Consider the following 16,988-nt stretch of genomic DNA (forward strand, 5'->3'; position numbering starts at 1 on the left):
GACAATCAAATCTCGGGCAAGTAACATACCGGTGACAAAGGGAACAACGTATGTTGTTATGCGGTCTGACCGATAAAGATCTTCGTAGAATATGTGGGAGCCAATATGGGCATCCAGGTCCCGCTATTGGTTATTGACCGGAGACGTGTCTCGGTCATGTCTACATAGTTCTCGAACCCGTAGGGTCCGCACGCTTAATGTTACGATGACAGTTTTATTGAGTTTTGATGTAACAAAGGAGTTCGGAGTCCCGGATGAGATCGGGGATATGACGAGGAGTCTCGAAATGGCCGAGACATAAAGATCGATATATTGGACGACTATATTCGGACTTCGGAAAGGTTCCGAGTGATTCGGGTATTTTTCGGAGTACCAGAGAGTTACGGGAATTCGTATTGGGCCTTAATGGGCCATACGGGAAAGGAGAGAAAGGCCTCAAAAGGTGGCCGCACCCCTCCCCATAGTCTGGTCCGAATTGGACTAGGGAAGGGGGGCGCACCCTTCCTTCTTTCTCCTTCCCCCTTCCCTTCTCCTAAGTAGGACTCCCCCCTATGGCGCGCCTCTCCCCTTGGCCGGCTGCCTCCCCCTTGCTCCTTTATATACGGGGGCAGGGGGGCACCCCAGAGACACAACAATTGATCCTTGAGATCTCTTAGCCGTGTGCGGTGCCCCCCTCTTTGAAATTACACCTCGATAATACCGTTGCGGAGCTTAGGCGAAGCCCTACGTCGGTGGAACATCATGATCGTCACCACGCCGTCGTGCTGACGAAACTCTCCCTCAACACTCGGCTGGATCGGAGTTCGAGGGACGTCATCGAGCTGAACGTGTGTAGAACTCGGAGGTGCCGTGCGTTCGGTACTTGATCGGTCGGATCGTGAAGACGTACGACTAGATCAACCGCGTTGTGATAACGCTTCCGCTGTCGGTCTACTTGGGTACGTGGACAACACTCTCCCCTCTCGTTGCTATGCATCACCATGATCTTGCGTGTGCGTAGGAATTTTTTTGAAATTACTACGTTCCCCAACAATCTTGCCACTCGGAGCTTCGCAATATCCCCCTCTATGATAGAGGAGGCCACCCACCGGCCTTGAGGGCTGGGTGCGGCCATGACTGGAAGGCTCGTTAAAATTAAGTTGAGACCTGGGTGCTGGAACTCGAGGTCGGAAATATCAAGGAAGAGGCAGGCGTAGAGGAGAAAGACGGGTCTGTGCCCCTTTATAATGGCAGTGTATATCAAACGCCTCCTCACGGGCCTTAAAGCTTGCATATTCCCAAGGAATCGTGCCGACGGGAGGGTTGGATTACCCACGCCCGGATTGGTGAGAATCCCGTAATAAGGGGACACAATCTCTGCTTTGATAAGACGTGCCAATGAAACCGCGTCTCAGAACATGGAGCGGTAGGCTGAAAAATGGTTTAAAATAATGACCGGGTGGTGACGTGGTGTCACGCTACAAAAGTTGTCAGTGGATCGGACTCGTGAAATATTATGCTCTCTGCGGTTGTGTGTGGTACTTGTTTTGCAGAGCCGGACACGTTCTTTGTGTATGAAGGCTGTTTTGGAGTATTCGGAGGAGGAACCCGCCTTGCAATGCTGAAGACAATCTGCGCGCCGGACACCTCGTCATTGAAGCCTGGTTCAGGGGCTACTGAGGGAGTCCTGGACTAAGGGGTCCTTGGGCGTCCGACCTGTTGGACATGGGCCGGACTGATGGGCTGTGAAGATACAAGACCGAAGACTCTCACCCGTGTCCGGATGGGACTCTCCTTGGCGTGGAAGGCAAGCTTGGCGTTCGGATATGAAGATTCCTTTCTCTGTAACCGACTTTGTACAACCCTAATCCCCTCCGGTGTCTATATAAACCGGAGTTTTTAGTCTATAGGGACAATCATAATCATATAGGCTAGACTTCTAGGGTTTAGCCATTACGATCTCGTGGTAGATCAACTCTTGTAATACTCATATTCATTAAGATCAATCAAGCAGGAAGTAGGGTATTACCTCCATAGAGAGGGCCCGAACTTGGGTAAACATCGTGTCCCCTGTCTCCTGTTACCATCGACCATAGACGCACAGTTCGGGACCCCCTACCCGAGATCCGCCAGTTTTGACACCGACAAGGGGGCACTCCATAGACACACAAGTTGATCTTTTAGACGTGTGCGGTGCCCCCCTCCACAATTACACACCTCGGTCATATCGTCGTAGTGCTTAGGCGAAGCCCTGCACCGGTAACTTCATCATCACCGTCACCACGCCGTCACGCTAACGGAACTCTCCCTCGGCCTCAGCTGGATCTTGAGTTCGAGGGACGTCATCGAGCTGAACGTGTGCAGATCACGGAGGTGCCGTGTGTTTGGTACTTGATCGGTTGGATCGCGAAGACGTTAGACTACATCAACCGCGTTACTTAACGCTTCCGCTTTCGGTCTACGAGGGTACGTGGACACACTCTCCCCGCTCGTTGCTATGCATCTCCTAGATAGATCTTGCGTGATCGTAGGTAAAATTTTGAAATACTGCGTTCCCCAACAGTGGTATCCGAGCTAGGTCTATGCGTAGATGTTATATGCACGAGTAGAACACAAAGAGTTGTGGGCAATAATAGTCATACTGCTTACCAGCATGTCATGCTTTGATTCGGCGGTATTGTTGGAGGAAGCGGCCCATATCGACATTACATGACCGCGTTCATGAGACTGGTTCTACCGCCGTGCTTCGCACACAGGTGGCTAGTGGGTGTCTGTTTCTCCAACTTTAGTTGAATCAAGTGTGACTACGCCCGGTCCTTGTTGAAGGTTAAAACAACAAACTTGACAAAAATGCATAGGTAAAAATGGTTCTTGCTAAGCCCGTAGCAGCCACGTAAAACTTGCAACAACAAAGTAGAGGACGTCTAACTTGTTTTTGCAGGGCATGTTGTGATGTGATATGGTCAAGACGTGATTATATAAATTGTTGTATGAGATGATCATGTTTTGTAACACAGTTATCGGCAACTGGCAGGAGCCATATGGTTGTTGCTTTATTGTATGAAATGCAATCGCCATGTAATTGCTTTACTTATCACTAAGCGGTAGCAATAGTCGTAGTAGCAATAGTTGGCGAGACGACAACGATGCTTCGATGGAGATCAAGGTGTCAAGCAGGTGACTATGGTGATCATGACGGTGCTTTGGAGATGGAGATCAAAGGCACAAGATGATGATGGCCATATCATATCACTTATTTGATTGCATGTGATGTTTATCCTTTATGCATCTTATTTTGCTTAGTACGGCGGCAGCATTATAAGATGATCTCTCACTAAATTTCAAGGTACAAGTGTTCTCCCTGAGTATGCACCGTTGTGACAGTTCGTCGTGCCGAGACACCACGTGATGATCGGGTGTGATAAGCTCTATGTTCACATACAACGGGTGCAAGCCAGTTTCGCACACGCAGAATACTCGGGTTAAACTTGACGAGCCTAGCATATGCAGATATGGCCTTCGAACACTAAGACCGAAAGGTCGAGCGTGAATCATATAGTAGATATGATCAACATAGTGATGTTCACCATTGAAAACTACTCCATCTCACGTGATGATCGGACATGGTTTAGTTGATATGGATCACGCGATCACTTAGATGATTAGAGGGATGTCTATCTAAGTGGGAGTTCTTAAGTAATATGATTAATTGAACTTTAATTTATCATGAACTTAGTTCTGGTAGTATTTGCATAACTATGTTGTAGATCAAGAGCTCGCGATGTAGCTCCCCGTTTATTTTTCATATGTTCCTAGAGAAAAACTATGTTGAAAGATGATAGTAGCAATAATGCGGACTAGGTCCGTGGTCTGAGGATTATCCTCATTGCTGCACAGAAGAATTATGTCCTTGATGCACCGCTAGGTGACAGACCTATTGCAGGAGCAGATGCAGACGTTATGAACGTTTGGCAAGCTCGGTATGATAACTACTTGATAGTTTAGTGCACCATGCTTTACGGCTTAGAACCGGGACTTCAAAAACATTGTGAATGCCACGGAGCATATAAGATGTTCCAAGAGCTGAAATTGGTATTTCAGACTCATGCCTGAGTCGAGAGGTATGAGACCTCTGACAAGTACTTTTCCTACAAGATGGAGGGGAATAGCTCAACCAGTGAGCATGTGATCAGATTGTCTGAGTACTACAATCGCTTGAATCAAGTGGGAGTTAATCTTCCAGATAAAATAGTGATTGACAGAGTTCTCTAGTCACTATCACCAAGTTACTGGAACTTCGTGATGAACTATAATATGCAAGGGATGACGAAAATGATTCCCGAGCTCTTCGCGATGCAGAAATCGGCAAAGGTAGAAATCAAGAAAAGCATCAATTGTTGATGGTTGACAAGACCACTAGTTTCAAGTAAAAGGGCAAGGGAAATAAAGGGAACTTCAAGAAGAATGGCAAGCAAGTTGCCATTCCCATGAAGAAGCCCAAAGCTAGACCCAAGCCTGAAACTGAGTGCTTCTACTACAAAGGAAATGATCACTGGAAGCAGAACTGCCCCAAATACTTGGCGGATAAGAAGGATGGCCAAGTGAACAAAAGTATATATGATATACATGTTATTGATGTGTACTAGTGTTCATTGTAGCCCCTGGGTATTTGATACTGGTTCATTGCTATGATTAGTAACTTGAAACAGGAGTTACAAAATGAACAGAGACTAGTTGAGGGCGAGGTGACGATGTGTGTTGGAAGTGATTCCAAGGTTGATAAGATCACCATCGCACACTCTCTTAACCTTCGGGATTAGTGTTGAACCTAAAATAAATGTTATTTGGTGTTTGCATTGAGCATAAGATGATTGGATCATGTTTATTGCAATACAATTATTCATTTAAGTCAAAGAATAATTGTTATTCTGTTTACATGAATAAAACCTTCTGTGGTCATACACCCAAGGTGAATGGTTTATTGAATCTCGATCATAGTGATACACATATTCATAATACTGAAGCCAAAAGATGCAAAGTTAATAATGATAGTGCAACTTATATGTGGCACTGCCGTTTAGGTCATACTGGTGTAAAGCGCATGAAGAAACTCCATGCTGATGGGCTTTTGGAATCACTTGATGCTTGCGAACCATGCCTCATGGGCAAGATGACTAAGACTCCGTTCTCCGGAACAATGGAGCGATCAACTGACTTATTGGAAATAATACATACTGATGTATGCAGTCCGATGAGTGTTGAGGCTCGCGGCGGGTATCATTATTTTCTGACCTTCACAAATGATTTGAGCAGATATAGGTATATCTACTTAGTGAAACATAAGTCTGCAAACATTTGAAAAGTTCAAAGAATTTTAGAGTGAAGTGGAAAATCACCGTGACAAGAAAATAAAGTTTCCACGATTTGATCGCAGAGGCGAATATTTGAGTTACGAGTTTGGTCTTCATTTAAAACAATGTGGAATAGTTTCACAACTCACGCCACCTGGAACACCACAGCGTAATGGTGTGTCCGAACATCGTAACCACACTTTATTAGATATGGTGCGATCTATGATGTCTCTTACCGATTTACCACTATCGTTTTGGGGTTACTCATTAGAGACAGCTGAATTCACGTTAAATAGGGCACCATCTAATCCGTTGAGATGACACCGTATGAACTGTGGTTTAGCAAGAAACCTAAGCTGTCGTTTCTTAAAGTTTGGGATCGCGATGCTTATGTGAAAAAGTTTCAAACTGATAAGCTCGAACCCAAATCGGAGAAGTGCGTCTTCATAGGATACCCAAAAGAAACTATTGGGTACACCTTCTATCATAGATCCGAAGGCAAGATTTTTGTTGCTAAGAATGGATCCTTTTTGGAGAAGGAGTTTCTCTCGAAAGAAGTGAGTGGGAGGAAAGTAGAACTTGATAAGGTAGTTGTACCTTCTCTCGAATTGGAAAGTAGCTCATCATAGAAATCAGTTCCAGTGATTCCTACACCAATTAGTGAGGAAGCTAATGATGATGATCATGAAACTTCAGATCAAGTTACTACCAAACCTCGTAGGTCTACTAGAGTAAGATCCGCACCAGAGTGGTACGGTAATCCTGTTCTGGAGGTCATGTTACTTGACCATGACGAACCTACGAACTATGAGGAAGCGATGATGAGCCCAGATTCCGCGAAATGGCTTGAGGCCAGGAAATCTGAGATGGGATCCATGTATGAGAACAAAGTATGGACTTTGGTTGACTTGCCCGATGATTGCCAAGCCATAGAGAATAAATGGATCTTCAAGAAGAAGACTGACGCTGACAGTAATGTTACTTTCTACAAAGCTCAACTTGTTGCGAAAGGTTTTCGACAAGTTCAAGGAGTTGACTACGATGAGACCTTCTCACCCGTAGCGATGCTTAAGTCCGACCGAATCATGTTAGCAATTGCCGCATTTTATGATTATGAAATTCGGCAAATGGATGTCAAAACTGCATTCCTGAATGGATTTCTGGAAGAAGAGTTGTATATGATGCAACCAGAAGGTTTTGTCGATCCAAAGGATGCTAACAAAGTGTGCAAGCTCCAGCGATCCATTTATGGACTGGTGCAAGCATCTCGGAGTTGGGATAAGTGTTTTGATAGTGTGCTCAAAGCATATGGTTTTATACAGACTTTTGGAGAAGCCTGTATTTACAAAAGGGTGAGTGGGAGCACTACAACATTTCTGATATATATGGGAATGACATATTGTTGATCGGAAATAATGTAGAATTTTTCTGGATAGCATAAAGGAGTGTTTGAAAGGAGTTTTTCAAAGAAAGACCTCGGTGAAGCTGCTTACATATTGAGCATCAAGATCTGTAGAGATAGAACAAGACGCTTGATAAGTTTTCTCAATGAGTACATACCTTGACGAGATTTTGAAGTAGTTCAAAATGGAACAGTCAAAGAAGGAGTTCTTGCTTGTGTTGCAAGGTGTGAAGTTGAGTAAAGAGTCAAAACCCGACCACGGCAGAAAATAGAAAGAGAATGAAAATTCATTCCCTATGCCTCAATCATAGGTTCTATAAAGTATGTTATGCTGTGTACCAGACCTATTGTGAACCTCACCATGAGTTTGGCAAGAGGGTACAATAGTGATCCAGGAGTGGATCACTGGACATCGGTCAAAATTATCCTTAGTGGAATAAGGAGATATTTCTCGGTTATGGAGGTGATAAAGAGTTCGTCGTAAAGAGTTACGCCGATGCAAGCTTTGACACTGATCCGGATGACTCTAAGTCTCAATCTGGATACATATTGAAAGTGGGAGCAATTAGCTAGAATAGCTCCGTGCAGAGCATTGTAGACATAGAAAATTTGCAAAATACATATGGCTCTGAATGTGGCAGACCCGTTGACTAAACTTCTGTCACAAGCAAAACATGATCACACCTTAGTACTCTTTGGGTGTTAATCACATAGCGATGTGAACTAGATTATTGACTCTAGTAAACCCTTTGGGTGTCAGTCACATGGAGATATGAACTAATCACATAAAGATGTGAACTGTTGGTGTAAAATCACATGACGAAGTGAACTAGGTTATTGACTCTAGTGCAAGTGGGAGACTGAAGGAAATATGCCCTAGAGGCAATAATAAAGTTGTTATTTATATTTCCATATATCATGATAAATGTTTATTATTCATGCTAGAATTGTATTAAACGGAAACTTAGTACATGTGTGAATACATAGACAAACAGAATGGCACTAGTATGCCTCTACTTGACTAGCTCGTTAATCAAAGATGGTTAAGTTTCCTAGCCATAGACAAGAGTTGTCATTTGATGAATGGGTTCACATCATTAGAGAATGATGTGATTGACTTGACCCTATTGCTATTGCTTTCTTCATAACTTATACATGTTCCTATGACTATGAGATTATGCAACTCCCGAATACCAGAGGAACACTTAGTGTGCTATCAAACGTCACAACGTAACTGGGTGACTATAAAGATGCTCTACAGGTGTCTCCGATGGTGTATGTTGAGTTGGCATAGATCGAGATTAGGATTTGTCACTCCGATTGTCGGAGAGGTATCTCTGGGCCATCTCGGTAATGCATATCACTATAAGCCTTGCAAGCAATGTGACTAATGAGTTAGTTGCGGGATGTTGCATTACGGAACGAGTAAAGAGACTTGCTGGTAACGAGATTGAACTAGGTATGACGATACCGACGATCGAATCTCGGGCAAGTAACATACCGATGACAAAGGGAACAACGTATGTTCCTATGCGGTATGAACGATAAAGATCTTTGTAGAAAATATAGGAGCCAATATTAGCATCCAGGTTCCGCCATTGGTTATTGACCGGAGATGTGTCTCGGTCATGTCTACATAGTTCTCAAACCCGTAGGGTCCGCACGCTTAACGTTCGGTGATGATTTGTATTATGAGTTATGTGATTTGATGTACCGAAGGTTGTTCGGAGTCTCGGATGAGATCACGGACATGACGAGGAGTATCGAAATGGTCAAGACGTAAAGATTGATATATTGTAAGGCTATATTCGGACATCGGAAAGGTTCCGAGTGATTCTGGTATTTTTCGGAGTACCGGAGAGTTACGGGAATTCGTCGGGGGAAGCAGTGGGCCTTAATGGGCCATGCGGGAAAGGAGAGAAGGGCCTCAAGGGGTGGCCGCGCGCCCCCCATGGCAAGTTCGAATTGGACTAGGGAGGGGGCGGCAGCCCCCTCTCTTTCCTTCTCCCTCTCCTACTCCTTCCCTCTCTCCCCTCTTGGAAAAGGAAGGGGACTCCAACTAGGATTGGGAATCCTAGTTGGACTCCCCCTATAGGCGCACCCCTCCTAGGCCGGCCTCCCCTTCCCCCCTCCTTTATATACGTGGCCAGGGGCACCCCATAGACACACAATTTGATCTTTTAGCCGTGTGCGGTGCCCCCCTCCACAGTTACACACCTCGGTCATATCGTCGTAGTGCTTAGGCGAAGCCCTGCGCTGGTAACTTCATCATCACCGTCACCATGCCGTCGCGCTGACGGAACTCTCCCTCGGCCTCAGCTAGATCTAGAGTTCAAGGGACGTCACCGAGCTGAACGTGTGCAGATCGCGGAGGTGCCATGCGTTCGGTACTTGATCGGTTGGATCACGAAGACGTTCGACTACATCAACCGCGTTACTTAACGCTTCCGCTTTCGTTCTACGAGGGTGCGTGGACACACTCTCCCCGCTCATTCCTATGCATCTCCTAGATAGATCTTGCATGATCGTAGGTAAATTTTTGAAATACAGTGTTCCCCAACAAAAACGTGCATCAACCCCTATGCATAGATTACCCTAATGTCACCTCGAGAATCCGCGAGTTGAGTGCCAAAACATACATCAAGTGAATCAATAGAACATCCCATTGTCACCACAGATATCCCATCGCAAGACATACATCAAGTGTTCTCAATTCCAATACTCAATCCACTACAAAAAAATACACTTCCGTGATGATACGTGTTTGTCATAGTAGGTCATGTTTTCTGTCATGTATGTACATCCATGACAATTTTATGACAGAATCAAGATAGTTATACCTGTGCTGTCATAGAAGTGTTCCATGACAATACCAAAATTATCATCACAGAAGTGTTCACTTCCATGACGATAAATGACGCGTCATGGAAGTTCTTTCGTCAAGGATGACCGACACGTGGCATCCACCGTAACGGGTCACCGTTAAGCTATCGGGTCCGGTTTTGGATCCGATAACCTGCTAACAGCCACGACCAATGCCGATTTTCCACGTGTAAAATTCTCATTGGCCGACGGAACCATGTGTCAGCTCCGCGTTGGCACAGGTGTCACTCATCCGATGGGCGAGATGCACCTATGATATGTTGACACGTGGACCAGCCCAAAAGTTGCCCATAAAGATTAAATGGGCCAGCCCAACTAAAGGCCCACAAGATTTTGCAGACCATAATGGGCCGGCCCAGCTAAAGACCCACGAGATTTCGCCGGCCATAATGGGCCGGCCCAGCTAAAGGCCCACAAGATTTTGAGGACACTAGTGGGTCGGCCCATTAACAGGTTGCCATGTTTTGGGCCAAATGCCGACCCATATTTGATCCAGTCCATTAACAGCCTGCCATGTTCCGGGCCTAATAAAGGCCCATATGAGATCCGGCCCGTTAAAAGCCTACCATGTTCTGGCCAAATTACGACCCAGATCAGATCCGGCCCTTTAAGAGGCTTTGGGTAAATTATGGCCCATATCAGATTCGGCCCGTCAACTGGACGCTATGCTTTTGGGCCCACTTGCTAAAGGCCCATTTAGTAATTTGGCCTGATATTAGTTTCGGCCTGTTAAAGGCCCGTTTAACATTTCGGCCCTATATTTATTTTGGTCCGTTAAAAGCCCGTCATATAGTTGGGCCTAACTACGACCCGGTTTGCATCCGGCCTGCTCATAGCCGATAATCTGATTGGGCCAAATAAGGACCGAGAAATTTTTGGCCTGTTAACGGCCCGTGATGTGATTGGCACAATCATGGGCCAGGGTCTATTTCGGCCTGCTGCCGGCCCGTGAGCTGTTCGGCCCATTTCAGGCCCAACCTACTTTTCAGCCTCCTAAAGGCCCATTGAGTTTTCTTGCGAAAATAGGGCCGGCGGTTTACTCGGCCTATTAAAGGCCCGAATCTACTAGTGGGCCAGTTTAAATTTAGGCGTGTTAACGGACCAAGATGACTGGGCCCATGATGCGGATCATACATAGTGATTTGCATGACAGCCCGATTATGTACCGCAATTTTACGGTTTGGCCGGTTTACTGCGAAGACATGATATATATACAGTAAAATAACTGCAACATCATGAATAAGAAAAAACCTAGACTATACAATAAAGAAATTACAGCATATTACATCCACTGGGCATGAAAGTTCGCCACTATGATAATAAAGCACAAGCAGACAGCAGATTACATACACTGGGCATCAAAGATTGCCACCAGTGCAAATAAACACGTCGACAAAATAATATACAAAACTGACAACACTTCAATAGAGTTCAAGAAAGGTTAGCCCTGCTCGGGAGCTGCAGCGCAAGCAGCTGAGCAAGCTGATGAGACTGCTCTTGTTTGACACTTATATCCTCCTCACTCTGAAAGATAAACAAGCAGATAGATGACATGTTTTGCACATATAAGTATCAGTGCTGACAATTTATCACATTTCTTACTGACGAATAAAGTGACACAGTTTAAAATAGCATTAACACAATATGGTATTGTTCAGGTTAAGACATGGAAGGAAATGACATTGTGAAGGAGTTGGCAGCTTCATGACACCACTGGATTACAGATCAAGAACTCATAAGTATCAATGGTTAGTGTGCCGTCAATTTATCCCATTTCATATTGGCAAATAAAGAGACGGTTTAAATAATAGTAGAATGATATGACATTGTTCATAGTTAAGACATTGCAGAATATGACATTGTGCTGTAGTGGGTATGTTCACCACACCACTGGATTACGGATCAAGAACAAAAGCATACATGCAGTGCAAAAGAAGATCACTTGCTATGTATAGTTTAATTTACATGGTATGAAGAAGGAACTTGGTTGTACAACTGAAAACTTAAATTGAGAAGGACAAACTTTTGTTTATGGACTACATAATAAACTTTAAACATGCAATTTGATGCAAACACCAAAAAATAAACAACTGTTGCAGTCATGCCTAACCAAATATACACAACAAAGTTTGAAGGCTTGAGAATGACAAACTTACATTATTGGTGAAGACATGCTCTATAAAGCCCTTGTCCATGCTGATGGGTGGGGGGCAATTCAAGAAGTTTACCAAAGAATCTTCTTCATAAGCATTGCCTTTATTCTACATTTTGTTAAGAGTAAATATAGATGTGATAATATAAGAAAAAATGGAGAATATTTAAGATAAGATGAAGAGTGATGCTACATAACCAAGTAGATATAAATGTAAGTACAGCGATACAGGCAAAAGGTACAACCAAGAGCAATGCAGAGCTAAACTTCTTCAGTACCATCGGTGTTATCCAACCTTATGGTAAGAGTAAATATAGATCTAATGTGTAGAAAATGGAGGGCAAAGGAAAATAAGATGCAGAGTGATGGTACATGAACAACTACCTGTCAATATAAGTACGCTGATAAAGGACAACAGGTACTTACAAGAACAATGCAAAGCTAAAAAAAATCACTGGCATTGGGTATATTCTATACTAATGTAACCATCATACAGATCAGATAATTTGGAGCGAACAATTGATAAGCAAGCTATCATGCATACTGCTATCACATAACGAACCAGGTATGAATGCAAGTATAGTGATACAGTACAACAGGTACTAACAAGAGCAAAGAAGCGGGCAGCATATTTGCTATATCCTGTCATTCTTTTCAAACCGGAATTCTTCTTCGAGCAGATTTCCTGCAAAAAAGATCCATAAGGCACATGCGGAAAAGTAGAAGTTCAAATTGTCATGTGATATAATAGACAATACCTCATCCTGGGAACGAGACCAGTGCATAACAAGGTTTTTCCATTCAATGTCTTCTAAATTTAGCACAGGAGACTTCACCAGAAATTCATTTATAGACTTGCCATCAAAGTCTAATCTCCTCAGGTAACACCGATACTGCTGCGATGCTTCCTTGAAAAGCGCAAGCAAGCTTTGCTCGTCATGACTATCCAGATTGACCCTCGCCTACTTACAACAATGTAATGTAAATCATTGGTGTGTTCAATCAGCAGAAAACAAGAAAATAATCACCATGAATAATAGCACTTACATGTAATGGGACAGGAAGATGTGAAAATGGTGTTTGTCTTCACTATAATCTTCCCATGATGGGAATATATGCACGCAGTCCCTAAGAACATTGAAAGCATTGTCTTTTAAACTGGGAATAATAGGAATGGGGTTCCAATCTGCAGGAATTGGCCGTCTCTGCAGTTGGGATAGGTCTACGGCCGGTGGACTTGCTGTACTTTTTGCTGGAGTGGGATTTTTCTGTGGTACGGCTGGTGCTATGGAAACTGAAATCGGCATACCTTTTGCTGGAGTGCAGGTCCTGTGTGGTGGGGCTAGTTGTGTGGCTAGTGAAGTATGGGTATAGTCTGCTGGAGTCGGTCCTACGTTTTGTGTCACTGGTTGTACAATGATACGTCTCCAACATATCTATAATTTATGAAGTATTCATGCTATTATATTATCCATCTTAGATGTTTTATATACGTTTATATGCTATTTAATATGATTTTTGGGACTAACCTATTAACCTAGAGCCCAGTGCCAGTTTCTGTTTTTTCCTTGTTTTTAAGTATCGCAGAAAAGGAATATCAAATGGAGTCCAATTGACCTAAAAATTGGCGGAGATCATTTTTGGACCAGAAGAAGCCCACGGAGCATCGGAGATGGACCAGAACAGTCCCGAGGCCACCACGAGGGTGGGGGGCATGCCCCATATCTCGTGGCCGCCTCATGGACCCCCCTGACTTGTTCCCGATGCCAACACCTCTTATATATACCCAAACCTCCAGAAAATAACCGAGGTCGGGAGTTCAGCCGCCGCAAGCCTCTGTAGCCACCGAAAACCAATCTAGACCCGTTCCGGCACCCTGCCGGAGGGGGGAATCCCTCTCCAGTGGCCATCTTCATCATCCCGGAACTCTCCATGACGAGGAGGGAGTAGTTCACCCTCGGGGCTGAGGGTATGTACCAGTAGCTATGTGTTTGATCTCTCTCCTCTCGTGTTCTTGATTTGGCACGATCTTGATGTATCGCGAGCTTTGCTATTATAGTTGGATCTTATGATGTTTCTCCCCCTCTACTCTCTTGTAATGGACTGAGTTTTCCCTTTGAAGTTATCTTATCGGATTGAGTCTTTAAGGATTTGAGAACACTTGATGTATGTCTTGCATGTGTTTATCTGTGGTGACAATGGGATATTCGTGTGCTCTACTTGACGTATGTTTTGGTGATCAACTTGCGGGTTCAGCGACCTTGTGAACTTATGAATAGGGGTTGGCACACATTTTCGTCTTGACTCTCCGGTAGAAACTTTGGGGCACTCTTTGAAGTTCTTTGTGTTGGTTAAATAGATGAATCTGAGATTGTGTGATGCATATCGTATAATCATACCCACGGATACTTGAGGTGACATTGGAGTATCTAGGTGACATTAGGGTTTTGGTTGATTTGTGTCTTAAGGTGTTATTCTAGTACGAACTCTATGATAGATCGAACGGAAAGAATAGCTTCGTGTTATTTTACTACGGACTCTTGAATAGATCGATCAGAAAGGATAACTTTGAGGTGGTTTCGTACCCTACAATAATCTCTTCATTTGTTCTCCGCTATTACTGACTTTGGAGTGACTCTTTGTTGCATGCTGAGGGATAGTTATATAATCCAATTATGTTATTATTGTTGAGAGAACTTGCACTGGTGAAAGTATGAACCCTAGGCCTTGTTTCGAAGCATTGCAATACCGTTTGTGCTCACTTTTATCAGTAGTTGCCTTGCTATTTTTATATTTTCAGATTACAAAAACCTATATCTACCATCCATATTGCACTTGTATCACCATATCTTCGCCGAAGTAGTGCACCTATATAATTTACCATTGTATTGGGTGTGTTGGGGACACAAGAGACTCTTTGTTATTTGGTTGGAGGGTTGTTTGAGAGAGACCATCTTCATCCTACGCCTCCCACGGATTGATAAACCTTAGGTCATCCACTTGAGGGAAATTTGCTACTGTCCTACAAACCTCTGCACTTGGAGGCCCAACAACATCTACAAGAAGAAGGTTGTGTAGTAGACATCAAGCTAATTTCTGGCGCCGTTGCCGGGGAGGTGAGTGCTTGAAGGTATATCTTTAGATCTTGCAATCGAATCTTTTCGTTTCTTGTTTTATCACTAGTTTAGTCTATAAAAGAAAACTAAAAAAATGGAATTTAGGGTGCCTCATATGATTCATATTTTTAATATCTTTCATGAAAATAAGGATTCCGATAATTGTGCCAAAATTCTAGAAGAAGAATGCATTAAAATGTTTGGCACTCAATCTTTGAATGATGAGCATGATTGCAATATTGTTAGTATGAACTCTTTGAACATCCATAGTACTAATGATGATTGCACTAGTCATGATGAAAATGTCTCTCATAAGAATGTCATCTTTTGTGGAGTACATAGAGTTTGCAAGTACACAGCAAGTAGGGAAGATAGATTTTGCAAGAGGCATAAGTATTTAGAAACTAAATTGTTGCAAGAAAGGCTAGATGTTTGTGCTGAAAATTTAAAACCTTCATTGCCATCCTTGTGAACTTTTCAATGAATGTGATCATTTAAATCTCGAATGCAAATTGTTTCATGATTGAATCGTGTCCAAAAATTGTGATGACTTGATTTCCCTTGTATATCATAATGAACTTAGTTCGCTTGTGGGTTATGAAGAAATGAAACATATAACTAAGGATCTTCCAGAATTTGTCCTTGATAAAGTTCTTGATTTTGATCTAGAGGAAATTTATATGTATTGTGCGGTGAAAAAGGTATCCCTCCTAAATGATGTTGCTCCTATTACTCATTGTCATGATGATAATTGCTATACTATTGGTGCTATCCATACTATTAATGATGAGAGTGATTATGCTTATGATATGCAAAGGCCGAAGCTTGGGGATGCTATGTTTGATGATAATGACATGTTTGAGAATTTATTTGCTGCAATTAATGTTTGTCCCAAGCTTGGGGATGCTATGTTTAATGAAGATGATATTTTTAGCCTCCCAAGTTTTGATGAGCAAGTTTATTATGATGATAGCATGCCTCCTATTTATGATGATTATTGTGATGACACTTATGCTATAAAAAGTAGTGATGATTATATTTATAAAACTTGTCATGATTATGATTATGATTACCCTTTTTCTGAACATTACTCTTTCAATGTGGAAACAATTTATAGTATTCGAGTTTCTTATGATACTCCCACTATTCCGAATGAGATGAATTTTGCTTTTGTGGAGAGTAGTAAATTTTCTATGCTTGTAGATCATGAGAAGAATGCTTTATGTGATGGTTATATTGTCGAATTCATTCATGATGCTACTGAAAATTATTATGAAGGAGGAACATATGCTTGTAGGAATTGCAACAATATCAAGTTTCCTCTCTATGTGCTTAAAGTTTTGAAGTTATGCTTGTTTTGCCTTCGTATGCTAGTTGATTATTGTTCCCATAAGTTGTTTGATCACAAAATCCCTATGCATAGGAAGTGGGTTAGACTTAAATGTGCTAGTCATATTCTTCATGATGCTCTCTTTATGTTTCAATTCTTATCTTTTATGCGAGCATCATTGAAATCATCATGCCTAGCTAAAAAGGCATTAAAGAAAAGCGCTTGTTGGGAGACAACCCAATATTTACCCTTATTGTTTTCGTGTGTTCACATGATTATGCTACTGTAGTAATCATGTTTTATAGATTTTGTTTCAATAAAGTGCCAAGTAAGACCTTTAGGATAGTTTACGGTGATAGTTGTGTTGATCCTGCTGAAAATCAGAAACTTTTACACCCAGTAAATTAGTTTTGATAATTCACAGAAACGTGCTTTTGATCTGATTCTTTTTGCTCTGGATTGGTACACAAATTTATCAGGTTTTCCTAATTTGGTTGAATTTTTGGAGTTACAGAAGTATTCGAGAGTTACAGATTACTACAGACTGTTCTGTTTTTGACAGATTCTGTTTTCTATGTGTTGTTTGCTTATTTTGATGAATCTATGAGTAGTATTGGAGGGTATGAACCATAGAGAAGTTGGAATACAGTAGATATTACACCAATATGAATTTAGAATGAGTTCACAACAGTACCTAAGTGGTGGTTTTATTTTCTTATACTAACGGAGCTTACGAGTTTTCTGTTGAGTTTTGTGTTGTGAAGTTTTCAAGTTT

Source organism: Aegilops tauschii, chromosome 1, assembly GCF_002575655.3.
Source record: "Aegilops tauschii subsp. strangulata cultivar AL8/78 chromosome 1, Aet v6.0, whole genome shotgun sequence".
NCBI classification, from domain to species: domain Eukaryota; kingdom Viridiplantae; phylum Streptophyta; class Magnoliopsida; order Poales; family Poaceae; genus Aegilops; species Aegilops tauschii.